This window comes from Rhipicephalus microplus, chromosome 3 (genome assembly GCF_043290135.1).
Source record: "Rhipicephalus microplus isolate Deutch F79 chromosome 3, USDA_Rmic, whole genome shotgun sequence".
NCBI classification, from domain to species: domain Eukaryota; kingdom Metazoa; phylum Arthropoda; class Arachnida; order Ixodida; family Ixodidae; genus Rhipicephalus; species Rhipicephalus microplus.
In genome coordinates this window covers 229,408,397-229,422,956 of record NC_134702.1, presented here as the reverse complement: position 1 = coordinate 229,422,956, position 14,560 = coordinate 229,408,397, and the positions used below count along the sequence as shown (strand labels likewise).

Genomic DNA, 14,560 nt, shown 5'->3' with positions numbered 1-14,560 from the left:
TAAGAGAACATGGTTTGGAGGATGTGGCTGAATATCTCGGTGGTGGCCGGACTATGCAGTACACCCACTTTCAGGCAGCCAGCCACGCCCGACTGATAGGGCGTACGTGAGTGTTGAATTGGTGCCGCTTTGCAAGGCATACCGTGTTAACGCTTTTTCATTTAGTGCCCACTGCTTGGTTAGCTTTGTAGTAGCTAGCACGAAAGAAACGAAAAGGGCCTTCGAGTGGCAACTATGGAAATTTAATGCGAATCTGCTGAGTGATGAAAATTTATGAAGGAAGTAATGACGGAAGTGTAGGAAATGAAAGTTCGCAGTTAAAAGACGTTTATTGCCCTGCCGCGGTGGTCTAGTGGCTAAGGTACTCGGCTGCTGACCCGCCGGTCGCGGGTTCGATCCCCGGCTGTGGCGGCTGCATTTCCGATGGAGGCGGAAATGTTGTAGGCCCGTGTGCTCAGATTTGGGTGCACGTTAACGAACCCCAAGTGGTCAAAATTTCCGGAGCCCTCCACTACGGCGTCTCTCATAATCAAATGGTGGTTCTGATACGTTAAACCCCACAAATCAATCAATCAAATCAAAGACGTTTAGAGAAAAATGGGAGAACTTCAAGCAGGTCGTTAAATTGAAGGCTTTGGAGCACTCGAGCGCTATAAGCAGAGAAAAAGAAGCAGAAGAAAAGCACATGCGCAGAAACCTAGAAAAATTGCTCCTCGAAGAATGTAGAATGCCCGGCATGTTTATTGAAGATATTCGCGCATTGAAATGTAAAATTGAGCGGTTTGATGTCGAAAGATTCCGCGGTGCTATGGTTCGGGCAAGAGCCGAGCGACTGATAATGGCAGAAGCACCGTCAAAAAGGGCGTTGGGCTCAGAAAAGTGGCATGCGTGACGTAATCAGATAACAGAAATTGAACACTAGGGTGAAGTCAGCGATGTCACAGATGTTATCGAGCGTGCTTTCTTTGAGCACTTCAATGGTTTATTCGCCGCCAGCTCAGTCGATGTCGATCGCTTTAAAAAAGATTTTTTAACGCTGATGCCAAAGCTTGACAATAATACAAAAGAAATATTGGAGGAACCCATTTCGGAAGAGAAAGTTAACAGTGCTATTGAAAGTATGCATCCGGGGAAATCGCCTGGCCCTGATGGTCTGACTTCCGCCTTTTGTAAGTGTTTCAAGTTAGAAATAACACCAGTCTTAGCCAACGTTTATAATGAGGCATTCGAGCTGAAAATATTACCCCCGTCCTTTTCATCATCTCACACTATTCTCATACCAAAATCGGAAGACCCCGTTGCACTGCGCAGAGTAACCTCTTACCGCCCAAGCTGCCTCACTAATGGAGATTACAACGTATTCATGAATATCCTAGCTCAAAGATTGCAAACAGTCATTACGGAGCTCGTGGGGCTGCATCAGACGTGCGGTATTAAAGGTCGAGCTATCCTCACTAATATACACGCCGCTCGGGGCATCCTCGATTGTTGCCACGCTATTGGTGCGCGAGTGGCAATGCTGCGAATCGACCTCGAGAAGGCTTTCGATAGGGTGCCTCATGAAATTCGGCTGTGCATCCTAGATTATGTGAATTTAGAGAAAATAATCAAAGAGGGGGTTGCCATGGCATACCGAGACTGCTCAACGCGGCTAATCGTTAACAAGGTGGTGGGGAGCGCATCCCAGTCAAGCGTTCGGTCCGTCAGGGTTGTCCTCTCTCACCCCTATTGTTTTGTTTGTACACAGAGTCCTTTTGTTTGAGTGTCATAGAGAATGACTGTGTCCGTAGGTTTAAGCTGCACGAGGTTGAAGTCCGGCTGTTGGTTTATGCGGACGATATTGCCATTTTTTGCTCGGACTCTGGCAGCATAGCAGATGCTGTCAAATGCGTTACTAACTTCTGTGCTGCAAGTGGCAGCGCTGTAAACTGGGGAAAATGCCTTGGCTTGTGGCACGGTGACTGGGCAGAAACCCCAGACAGTTTTGCCTGCATAAGGTTTGTTACGACACAGGTGAAATACTTGGGTGCCCCCCTCGAATGCTACAAAGACAGCGATTCGTACTGGAGGAGCCAAGCGAATAACCTGCGGGAAAGATTAAACAAGTGGAATAGCTAGAATTGGTCTATGTTTTCGAAAGCCACAATTTGCAACATATTCTTAGTGAGTAAGATTAGGTATATCTTACAAGTCTTACATTCTTCAAGGGTAAACATCCAAAAATTTCACCGTGTGTTCGCTGTCTTTGTGTGGGAATCATCTAGGGAAAGATCGAGTCGGATCAATTTATTCCTTCGAGTGCGAAATAGAGGACTTGGCTTGTCGCATTTGTTTTTCCGATAGGTAGACAATCGATTTTGTTTCTTCAGAGACGTCGACAACCCATTCCTTCACACTGTCTGTCAACTTCGCCTGGGGCAACACTTGCCTAACGTGGTTGTATCAACCTGAAGCGTACCTGGTGGCATTTATGGCTTTCTCCGCGAAGTTGTACTTTCTTGTAGGTTTCTGTCAGTGTGGTATTCACTTGAATACTTGAGTCAAGTCCGACGTAAAAAGTTGTACAAGGACTATTTGATGTATATTTACCAGTGCCTTCGTATCGGTTCCTTTACACTGTATGCCATGGCCACACTGTACTAAAGCGCGTCAAGGCGATGAAAATACCGCCAGGTGCTAAGAATTTCTTTTTTAAATTACATACCGGTACGCTGACCGTCAAAACCGGGATGGCTGCAAAGGGGTTTTACGTTCCTAGGGGCACGCATTGCATAATATGCAGAAAGGAGGAGACAATTGAGCATGTATTCCTTGACTGCTGGGATGCTGTCTTTCTTTGGGACGTGCTCCAGTGCACGATCAAAAAAAATTTCCCTCTTCATGCACATGGCATCCGCTATTTGCAAATACAAAGTGACGACGGTACCCCTTATGATATGATAATGCTTATGGCTCTTCATAGCATTTGGAAATCTAGGATGGCAGCCATGCACTTCGATATAGATGTACGGGTGCCCACCCAGTAATTCAAAGAATATATAAGAAATTTTGTGAATGAACAAAAGTTGCAGGAATTCACCCCAGAGTGGTTGCCGCGCGTCGAATTACTATCGACAATAAAAACATTTTAACAGATGCATGGTCACATCATTTGAGCCACGGTTTTTACAATGTTTTAGATTGTTTTGTGTAATTATCTGTTAATATGGGTATTGTTTACGTGAGCCGAAGACAGGCAATAAAGAAAAAAAAGCCTGGGTAGCGCAGTAGGCAGCGCGTCAGTCTCATAATCTGAAGGTCGTGAGTTCGATTCCCACCCGGGGTGAAGGCGGTGCAGATGTTTTGTTTGCTTATCAGAGTTTAATTAGGTCGTGAGGGGTGCGCTGTCTGGAGCAGTAATGAATGACGGTTGCTCAGTTTTCTTACTTTTTCGACCTTTAATTTGTGGGAACTAATGATACCGGTTGCACTTCCCAGTGACCCCTGTCCGCCTCGGTAGTGCAGTAGGCAGCGCGTCAGTCTCATAATCTGAAGGTCGTGAGTTCAATCCTCACCCGGGGCAAAGGCGGTGCAGTTTTTTTTTTGTTTGCCTATGAGAGTTAAATTAGGCCGTGAGCGGTGCGCTGTCTGGAGCATTATTAAATGACTGATGCACGGTCTTCTTACTTTTTCGACCTTTAATTTGTGGGAACTATTGATACCAGTTTTGTTTCCCAGTGACACCTGTCCGCCTCGGTAGCGCAGTCAAAATATTCATGGGTGTTTTGGCCAGGCGAATCCAAACAGTGATTACAGAAATTGTCGGACCACATCAGACTTGTGGCATAAAAGGCAGAACAATTATGACGAACATTCGCATTGCACGAAATATGTTAGAATGCTGCGATTAGTTTGACTGGAAAGGAGCTATGCTACAAATCGATCTCGAGAAGGCATTTGACCGCATGAACCATGATGTACTTTTCAGCATTCTTGACTATGTCAATATAGGGTCTGTGGTGTTGGAAGGGGTCCGAATGGCGTACACGGGATGCTCTATGAGAATTGTAATAAACAAACAGCTTAGTGATAATATACAAGTCTTATCGAGTGTAAAACAAGGATGCCCTGCATCGGCGCGGCTTTTTGCTATCTATTTAGAACCTCTATGCCAGAAATCGATACAGAATGATCAGGTGCGGGGGTTATATTTGATGTCTGCAGAGGTCAAAATACTTAGTTACGCCGACTATATTGCGGTGTTCTGCGAAGATCGGGAGAGTATTAGAGAAGACCTAAACGATGTGAAATTCTTCTGTGATTGCACTGATAGTAGAGTAAAATGGAGTAAACGTCTTGGAATATGGCACGGAAATTGGCAGAGCACACCATCGATATTTCAAAGCATTACATGGAAGGTTATACCTTACAAGTACTTAGGGGTAGCTCTACAACACTACAGAGACACAACAGAAAATTGGAAACAAGAGACAGAGCAACTAAGAGACAAGACAAAACCGTGGGGTGGGCGCGATTTCTCAATGTTTACGAGGTCAACAGTGAGCAACATATTTCTTATTTCACGAGTATGGTATGTTTTACAAGTGCTATTCATGTCACGTGTTGCTGTACAAAAGCTACACAGAGTGATCGCAGTGTTTATCTTGGCGTCCACGTGGGAAAGGACAAGCCGAACAAATCTGTTCCGTTCTGTGAAAAGTGGGGGGCTTGGTCTTGTACACTTGTTCCCGAGACAGATAGTATCTAGGTTTGTTTTCTTACGAGATCAAGATGATCGTTTTTTGAGAACGTTGATACATGTGCGGCTGTCCCATTTTCGCCTGATTTTATTGTAACCACAGCCAATGGGGTGACAAAAAGACCTAAGGGGTACATGAAAGAAGTGATTGCTGCTTTGGAAAGATTGAGAGCGCGATTTTCGATGGAGTATCTCTCTGGGGTTTCGCGAAGGAGACTGTACAAAGACCTTGTAGAAACCATGTTGCCAGAGCCTCTGTATAGAACATTGTACTCTAATGGGCCCGAGGTTGACGTCTTGAAAAGAGTGAAGAAGATGCCAATAAGACCATCAATGAAGACATTCTTTTTAAACTTCACAGTGGCACACTCCCTACAAACACATGGCTCCGAGAAAAAGCAATATTCGTCCCGTCGGTTGATTGCATTATCTGCAGAAAACTTGAGACAGTTGACCACATCTTCCTAGACTGTACTGATGCAGTCTTTCTCTGGGACACCCTTCAAAGGACCTTGAAGAAAGAACTGCCAGTTACACAGTATGGCATCCGTTTTTTGCCAGTCATAAATGTAGGCGGTGTGCCCTATGATATGTTCGTGGTATTGGTTCTTCACAGTGGGTGGCGAACACGGATGGCAGTGCGAAACGTAGACGTGAATCCCCGGCCCACTCGAGAGTACTTCATAGAAAGTGTACAGTATTTGATGACTGGATACGAGGCACAAGATAAGCCAAAGTGGTTGCCATGTTTAGATAAGTTGGTGGGCATAAAGCGTCTGCCTTTTTAACCCCCATGTGCTGGAAGATGGTACAGCACATTTAAACGTGACACTGCACTGTATCCTTATATTGATTTGTACTAGTTGCGAAGCAGGCAATAAAGAAAAAAAGCCTTGGTAGCGCAGTAGGCAGCGGGTAAGTCTCATAATCTGAAGGTCGTGAGTTCAATCCTCACCTGGGCCAATGGCGGTGCAGTTTTTTTGTTTGCTTGTGAGAGTTTAATTAGGTCGTGAGGGGTGCACTGTCTAGAGCAGTAATGAATGACTGTTGCTCAGTTTTCTTATTTTTTCGACCTTTAATTTGTGGGAACTAATGATACCGGTTGTGTTTCCCTGTGACACCTGTCCGCCTCGGTAGCGCAGTGGGCGTCGCGTCGGTCTCATAATCTGAAGGTCGTGAGTTCAATCCTCACCCGGGCCAATGGCGGTGCAGTTTTTTTGTTTGCCTATGAGAGTTTAATTAGGTCGTGAGGGATGCACTGTCTAGAGAGGTAATGAATGACTGTTGCTCGGTTTTCTTATTTTTTCGAACTTTATTTTTTGTGGGAACTAATGATACCGGTTGCGTTTCCCAGTGACCTCTGTCCGCCTCGGTAACGCAGTAGGCAGCGCGTCAGTCTCATAATCTGAAGGTCGTGAGTTCAATCCTCACCCGGGGCAAAGGCGGTACAGTTTTTTGTTTGCTTATGAGTGTTTAATTGGGTAGTGAGGGGTGCGCTGTCTGGAGCAGTAATGAATGACTGTTACTGAGTTTTCCTATTTTTTCGACCTTTAACTTGTGGGAACTATTGATACCGGTTGTATTTCCCTGTGACACCTGTCCGCCTCGGTAGTGCAGAAAGCAGCGCGTCAGTTTCATAATCTGAAGGTCGTGAGTTCAATCCTCACCTGGGCCAATGGCGGTGCAGTTTTTTTGTTTGCTTATGAGAGTTTAATTAGGTCGTGAGGGGTGCACTGTCTAGAGCAGTAATGAATGACTGTTGCTCAGTTTTCTTATTTTTTCGACCTTTAATTTGTGGGAACTAATGATACCGGTTGTGTTTCCCTGTGACACCTGTCCGCCTAGGTAGCGCAGTAGGCGTCGCGTCAGTCTCATAATCTGAAGGTCGTGAGTTCAATCCTCACCCGGGCCAATGGCGGTGCAGTTTTTTTGTTTGCCTATGAGAGTTTAATTAGGTCGTGAGGGGTGCACTGTCTAGAGAGGTAATGAATGACTGTTGCTCGGTTTTCTTATTTTTTCGACCTTTATTTTTTGTGGGAACTAATGATACCGGTTGCGTTTCCCAGTGACCTCTGTCCGCCTCGGTAACGCAGTAGGCAGCGCGTCAGTCTCATAATCTGAAGGTCGTGAGTTCAATCCTCACCCGGGGCAAAGGCGGTACAGTTTTTTGTTTGCTTATGAGTGTTTAATTGGGTAGTGAGGGGTGCGCTGTCTGGAGCAGTAATGAATGACTGTTACTGAGTTTTCCTATTTTTTCGACCTTTAACTTGTGAAAACTATTGATACCGGTTGTATTTCCCTGTGACACCTGTCCGCCTCGGTAGCGCAGAAAGCAGCGCGTCAGTTTCTTAATCTGAAGGTCGTGAGTTCAATCCTCACCTTGGCCAATGGCGGTGCAGTTTTTTGTTTTCTTATGAGAGTTTAATTAGGTCGTGAGGGGTGCACTGTCTAGAGCAGTAATGAATGACTGTTGCTCGGTTTTCTTATTTTTTCGACCTTTAATTTGTGGGAACTAATGATACCGGTTGCGTTTCCCAGTGACCCCTGTCCGCCTCTGTAGCGCAGTAGGCAGCACGTCAGTCTCATAATCTGAAGGTCGTGAGTTCAATCCACACCCGGGGCAAAGGTGGTGCAGATTTTTTGTTTGCTTATGAGAGTTTAATTAGGTCGTGAGGGGTGCGCTGTCTGGAGCAGTAATGAATGACTGTTGCGGAGTTTTCTTACTTTTTTGACTTTTAACTTGTGGGAACTATTGATACCGATTGTGTTTCCCAGTGACACCTGTTCGCCTCGCTAGTGCAGTAGGCGGCGCGTCAGTCTCATAATCTAAAGGTCGTGAGTTCAATCCTCACCCGGGGCAAAGGTGGTGCAGATTTTTTGTTTGCCTATGAGAGTTTAATTAGGTAGTGAGGGGTGCACTGTCTAGAGCAGTAACGAATGACTGTTGCTCGGTTTTCTTACTTTTTTGACCTTTAACTTGTGGGAACTAATGATCCTGGTTGCGTTTCCCAGTGACACCTGTCCGACTCGATAGCGCAGTAGGCAGCGCGTCAGTGTCATAATCTGAAGGTCGCGAGTTCAATCCTCAACCCGGGCAAAGGCGGTGCAGATGTTTTGTTTGCTTATGAGAGTTTAATTAGGTCATGAGGAGTGCACTGTCTGGAGCAGTATTGAATGACTGTTGCTCGGTTTTCTCATTTTTTCCACCTTTAATTTGTGGAAACTATCGATAACGGTTGTGTTTCCCAGTGACGCCTGTCCGCCTCGGTAGCGCAGTAGGCAGCGCGTCAGTCTCATAATGTGAAGGTCGTGAGTTCAATCCACACCCGGGGCAAAGGCGGTGCAGATGTTTTGTTTGCCTATGAGAGTTTAATTAGGTCGTGAGGGGTGCGCATTCTGGAGCAGTAATGACTGACTGTTGCTGAGTTTTCTCAATTTTTCAACCGTTAACTTGTGGGAACTATTGATACCGGTTGTATTTCTCAGTGACCCCTGTCTGCCTCGGTAGCGAAGTAGGCAGCGCGTCAGTCTCGTAATCTGAAGGTCGTGAGTTCAATCCACACCCGGGGCAAAGGCGGTTCAGATTTTTTGTTTGCTTATGAGAGTTTAATTAGGTCGTGAGGGGTGCGCTGTCTGGAGCAGTAATGAATGACTGTTGCGGAGTTTTCTTAATTTTTGGACGTTTAACTTGTGGAAACTATTGACATCGGTTGTTTGCCAGTGACCCCTGTCCGCCTCGGTAGCGCTGTAGGCAGCGCGTCAGTCTCATAATCTCAAGGTCGTGAGTTGCATCTTCACCCGGGGCAAAGGCGGTGCAGTTTTTTTGTTTGCTTATGAGTGTTTAACTAGGTCGTGAGGGGTGCGCTGTCTGGAGCAGTAATGAATGACGGTTGCTGAGTTTTCTTACTTTTTCGACCTTTAACTTGTGGGAACCATTGATACCGGTTGTATTTCTCAGTGACCCCTGTCTGCCTCGGTAGCGAAGTAGGCAGCGCGTCAGTCTCGTAATCTGAAGGTCGTGAGTTCAATCCACACCCGGGGCAAAGGCGGTTCAGATTTTTTGTTTGCTTATGAGAGTTTAATTAGGTCGTGAGGGGTGCGCTGTCTGGAGCAGTAATGAATGACTGTTGCGGAGTTTTCTTAATTTTTGGACGTTTAACTTGTGGAAACTATTGATATCGGTTGTTTTCCAGTGACCCCTGTCCACCTCGGTAGCGCTGTAGGCAGCGCGTCAGTCTCATAATCTGAAGGTCGTGAGTTCAATCCACACCCGGTGCAAAGGCGGTACAGTTTTTTGTTTGCTTATGAGAGTTTAATTAGGTCGTGAGGGGTGCGCTGTCTGGAGCAGTAATAAATGACTGTTGCTCTGTTTTCTTACTTTTTCGACCTTTAGCTTGTGGGAACTAATGATCCCGGTTGCGTTTCCCAGTGACACCTGTCCGCTTCGGTAGCGCAGTAGGCAGCACGTCAGTCCCATAATCTGAAGGTTGTGAGTTGAATCCTCACCCCGGGCAAAGGCTGTGTAGATGTTTTGTTTGCTTATGAGAGTATAATTAGGTCGTGAGGGGTATAGTGTCTGGAGCAGTAATGAATGACTGTTGCTGAGTTTCCATACTTTTTCGACATTTTTTTTGTGAGAACTATTATACCGGTTAGTTTTCCAGTGACGCCTGTCCGCCTCGGTAGCACAGTAGGCAGCGCGTCAGTCTCATAATCTGAAGGTCGTGAGTTCAATCTTCACCCGGGGCAATGGCGGTGGAGTTTTTTTGTTTGCTTATGAGAGTTTAATTAGGTGGTGAGGGGTGAACTGTCTGGAGCATTATTGAATGACTGATGCACGGTCTTCTTACTTTTTCGACCTTTAATTTGTGGGAACTATTGATACCAGTTTTGTTTCCCAGTGACACCTGTCCGCCTCGGTAGCGCAGTCAAAATATTCATGGGTGTTTTGGCCAGGCGAATCCAAACAGTGATTACAAAAATTGTCGGATCACATCAGACTTGTGGCATAAAAGGCAGAACAATTATGACGAACATTCATATTGCACGAAATATGTTAGAATGCTGCGATGAGTTTGACTGCAAAGGAGCTATGCTACAAATCGATCTCGAGAAGGCATTTGACCGCATGAACCATGATGTACTTTTCAGCATTCTTGACTATGTCAATATAGGGTCTGTGGTGTTGGAAGGGGTCCGAATGGCGTACACGGGATGCTCTACGAGAATTGTAATAAACAAACAGCTTAGTCATAATATAAGGTCTTATCGAGTGTAAAACAAGGATGCCCTGCATCGGCACGGCTTTTTGCTATCTATTTAAAAACCTCTATGCCAGAAATCGATACAGAATGATCAGGTGCGGGGGTTATATTTGATGTCTGCAGAGGTCAAAATACTTAGTTACGCCGACTATAGTGCTGTGTTCTGCGAAGATCGGGAGAGTATTAGAGAAGCACTAAACGATGTGAAATTCTTCTGTGATTGCACTGATAGTAGAGTAAAATGGAGTAAATGTCTTGGAATATGGCACGGAAATTGGCAGAGCACATCATCGATATTTGAAAGCATTACATGGAAGGTTATACCTTAAAAGTACTTAGGGGTAGTTTTCCAACACTACAGAGACACAACAGAAAATTGGAAACAAGAGACAGAGCAACTAAGAGACAAGACAAAAACGTGGGGTGGGCGCGATTTCTCAATGTTTACGAGGTCAACAGTGAGCAACATATTTCTTATTTCACGAGTATGGTATGTTTTACAAGTGCTATTCATGTCACGTGTTGCTGTACAAAAGCTACACAGAGTGATCGCAGTGTTTATCTTGGCGTCCACGTGGGAAAGGACAAGCCGAACAAATCTGTTCCGTTCTGTGAAAAGTGGGGGGCTTGGTCTTGTACACTTGTTCCCGAGACAGATAGTATCTAGGTTTGTTTTCTTACGAGATCAAGATGATCGTTTTTTGAGAACGTTGATACATGTGCGGCTGTCCCATTTTCGCCTGATTTTATTGTAACCTCAGCCAATGGGGTGACAAAAAGACCTAAGGGGTACATGAAAGAAGTGATTGCTGCTTTGGAAAGATTGAGAGCGTGATTTTTGATGGAGTATCTCTCTGGGGTTTCGCGAAGGAGACTGTACAAAGACCTTGTAGAAACCATGTTGCCAGAGCCTCTGTATAGAACATTGTACTCTAATGGGCCCGAGGTTGACGTCTTGAAAAGAGTGAAGAAGATGCCAATAAGACCATCAATGAAGACATTCTTTTTCAAACTTCACAGTGGCACACTCCCTACAAACACATGGCTCCGAGAAAAAGGAATATTCGTCCCGTCGGTTGATTGCATTATCTGCAGAAAACTTGAGACAGTTGACCACATCTTCCTAGACTGTACTGATGCAGTCTTTCTCTGGGACACCCTTCAAAGGACCTTGAAGAAAGAACTGCCAGTTACACAGTATGGCATCAGTTTTTTGCCAGTCATAAATGTAGGCGGTGTGCCCTATGATATGTTCGTGGTATTGGTTCTTCACAGTGGGTGGCGAACACGGATGGCAGTGCGAAACGTAGACGTGAATCCCCGGCCCACTCGAGAGTACTTCATAGAAAGTGTACAGTATTTGATGACTGGATACGAGGCACAAGATAAGCCAAAGTGGTTGCCATGTTTAGATAAGTTGGTGGGCATAAAGCGTCTGCCTTTTTAACCCCCATGTGCTGGAAGATGGTACAGCACATTTAAACGTGACACTGCACTGTATCCTTATATTGATTTGTACTAGTTGCGAAGCAGGCAATAAAGAGAAAAAGCCTTGGTAGCGCAGTAGGCAGCGCGTAAGTCTCATAATCTGAAGGTCGTGAGTTCAATCCTCACCTGGGCCAATGGCGGTGCAGTTTTTTTTGTTTGCTTATGAGAGTTTAATTAGGTCGTGAGGGGTGCACTGTCTAGAGCAGTAATGAATGACTGTTGCTCAGTTTTCTTATTTTTTCGACCTTTAATTTGTGGGAACTAATGATACCGGTTGTGTTTCCTTGTGACACCTGTCCGCCTCGGTAGCGCAGTAGGCGTCGCGTCAGTCTCATAATCTGAAGGTCGTGAGTTCAATCCTCACCCGGGCCAATGGCGGTGCAGTTTTTTTGTTTGCCTATGAGAGTTTAATTAGGTCGTGAGGGGTGCACTGTCTAGAGAGATAATGAATGACTGTTGCTCGGTTTTCTTATTTTTTCGACCTTTATTTTTTGTGGGAACTAATGATATCGGTTGCGTTTCCCAGTGACCTCTGTCCGCCTCGGTAACGCAGTAGGCAGCGCGTCAGTCTCATAATCTGAAGGTCGTGAGTTCAATCAACACCCGGGGCAAAGGCGGTGCAGATTTTTTGTTTGCTTATGAGAGTTCAATAAGGTCGTGAGGGGTGCGCTGCCTGGAGCAGTAATGAATGACTGTTGCTGAGTTTTCTTAATTTTTCGACCGTTAATTTGTGGGAACTATTGATACTAGTTATGTTTCCCAGTGACCCCTGTCCGCCTCGGTAGCGCAGTAGGCAGCGCGTCAGTCTCATATTCTGAAGGTCGTGAGTTCAATCCACACCCGGGGCAAAGGCGGTGCAGATTTTTGTTTGCTTATGAGCGTTTAATTAGGTCGTGAGGGGTGCACTGTCTGGAGCAGTAACGAATGACTGTTGCTCGGTTTTTTTACTTTTCTGACCTTTAACTTGTGGGAACTATTGATACCGATTGTGTTTCCCAGTGACACCTGCCCGCCTCGGTAGCGCAGTAGGCGTCGCGTCAGTCTCATAATCTGAAGGTCGTGAGTTCAATCCTCACCCGGGACAATGGCGGTGCAGTTTTTTTGTTTGCCTATAAGAGTTTATTAGGTCGTGAGGGGTGCACTGTCTGGAGCAGTAATAAATGACTGTTGCTTGGTTTTCTTATTTTTTCGACCTTTTTTTGTGGGAACTAATGATACCGCTTGCGTTTCCCAGTGACCCCTGTCCGCCTCGGTAACGCAGTAGGCAGCGCGTCAGTCTCATAATCTGAAGGTCGTGAGGTCAATCCTCACCCGGTGCAAAGGCAGTACAGATTTTTTGTTTGCTTATGAGAGTTTAATTAGGTCGTGAGGGGTGCACTGTCTGGAGCAGCAATGAATGACTCTGGCTCGGTTTTCTTTCTTTTTCGACCTTTAATTTGTGGGAACTAATGATACCAGTCGCATTTCCCAGTTACCCCAGTCCGCCTCGGTAGCGCAGTAGGCAGCGCGTCAGTCTCATAATCTGAAGGTCGTGAGTTCAATCCACACCCGGGGCACAGTCGGTGCAGATTTTTTGTTTGCTTATGAGAGTTCAATCAGGTCGTGAGGGGTGCGCTGTCTGGAGCAGTAATGAATGACTGTTGCTGAGTTTTCTTAATTTTTCGATCGTGAATTTGTGGGAACTATTGATACTGGTTATGTTTCCCAGTGACCCCTGTCCGCCTCGGTAGCGCAGTAGGCAGCGCGTCAGTCTCATATTCTGAAGGTCGTGAGTTCAATCCACACCCGGGGCGAAGACGGTGCAGATTTTTTGTTTGCTTTTGAGAGTTTAATTAGGTCGTTAGGGGTGCGCTGTCTGGAGCAGTAATGAATGACTGTTGCGGAGTTTTCTTACTTTTTCGACCTTTAACTTGTGGGAACTATTGATACCGATTGTGTTTCCCAGTGACACCTGTTCGCCTCGCTAGCGCAGTAGGCGGTGCCTCAGTCTCATAATCTGAAGGTCGTGAGTTCAATTTTCACCCGGGGCAAAGGTGGTGCAGATTTTTTGTTTGCTTATGAGAGTTTAATTAGGTAGTGAGGGGTGCACTGTCTAGAGCAGTAACGAATGACTGTTGCTCGGTTTTCTTACTTTTTGACCTTTAACTTGTGGGAACTATTGATACCGATTGTGTTTCCCAGTGACACCTGTCCACCTCGGTAGCACAGTAGACGGCGCTTTAGTCTCATAATCTGAAAGTCATGAGTTCAATCCTTACCCGGGGCAAAGGTGGTGCAGTTTGTTTGTTTGCTTATGAGTTTAACTAGGTCGGGAGGGGTGCACTGTCTGGAGCAGTAATGAATGACTGTTGCTCGGTTTTTTTTATTTTTTCGACCTTTCACTTGTGGGAACTATTGATACCGATTGTGCTTGCTAGTGACAAATGTGCGCCTTGGTAGTGCAGTAGGGAGCGCGTCAGTCTCATAAACTCAAGGTCGTGAGTTCAATCCTCACCCGAGGAAAGGCGGTGCATATTTTTTGTTTGCTTATGAGAGTTTAATTAGGTCGTGAGGGGTGCACTGTCTGGAGCAGTAACGAATGACTGTTGCTCGGTTTTTTTACTTTTCTGACCTTTAACTTGTGGGAACTATTGATACCGATTGTGTTTCCCACTGACACCTGCCCGCCTCGGCAGCGCAGTAGGCGGCGCGTCAGTCTCATAATCTGAAGGTCGTGAGGTCAATCCTCACCCGGGGCAAAGGCAGTGCAGATTTTTTGTTTGCTTATGAGAGTTTAATTAGGTCGTGAGGGGTGCACTGTCTGGAGCAGTAATGAATGACTGTTGCTGAAATTTCTTAATTTTTCGACCGTTAACTTGTGGGAACTATTGATACCGGTTATGTTTCCCAGTGACCCCTGTCCGCCTCGGTAGCGCAGTAGGCAGCGCGTCAGTCACATAATCTGAAGGTCGTGAGTTCAATCCACACCCGGGGCAAAGGCGGTGCAGATTTTTTGTTTGCTTATGAGAGTTTAATTAGGTTGTGAGGAGTGCGCTGTTTGGAGCAGTAATGAATGACTGTTCCTGAGTTT

General features: G+C 45.7%; 6 non-coding genes across 6 annotated transcripts; all 6 read left to right on the top strand.

Annotated features, from left to right (window-relative positions):
* The first annotated feature begins 3,489 nt into the window (after positions 1–3,489).
* On the top strand, positions 3,490–3,562 carry TRNAM-CAU (transfer RNA methionine (anticodon CAU)). Its single transcript has one exon. It is a non-coding gene; the product is annotated as a tRNA-Met (tRNA).
* A 2,542-nt stretch (positions 3,563–6,104) lies between these two features.
* TRNAM-CAU (transfer RNA methionine (anticodon CAU)) lies at positions 6,105–6,177 on the top strand. The gene has a single exon. It is a non-coding gene; the product is annotated as a tRNA-Met (tRNA).
* A 639-nt stretch (positions 6,178–6,816) lies between these two features.
* Positions 6,817–6,889, top strand: TRNAM-CAU (transfer RNA methionine (anticodon CAU)). The gene has a single exon. It is a non-coding gene; the product is annotated as a tRNA-Met (tRNA).
* A 2,525-nt stretch (positions 6,890–9,414) lies between these two features.
* Positions 9,415–9,487, top strand: TRNAM-CAU (transfer RNA methionine (anticodon CAU)). The gene has a single exon. It is a non-coding gene; the product is annotated as a tRNA-Met (tRNA).
* A 2,778-nt stretch (positions 9,488–12,265) lies between these two features.
* Positions 12,266–12,338, top strand: TRNAM-CAU (transfer RNA methionine (anticodon CAU)). Its single transcript has one exon. It is a non-coding gene; the product is annotated as a tRNA-Met (tRNA).
* Positions 12,339–12,973: 635 nt separating this feature from the next.
* Positions 12,974–13,046, top strand: TRNAM-CAU (transfer RNA methionine (anticodon CAU)). The gene has a single exon. It is a non-coding gene; the product is annotated as a tRNA-Met (tRNA).
* The last annotated feature ends 1,514 nt before the right edge of the window (positions 13,047–14,560 follow it).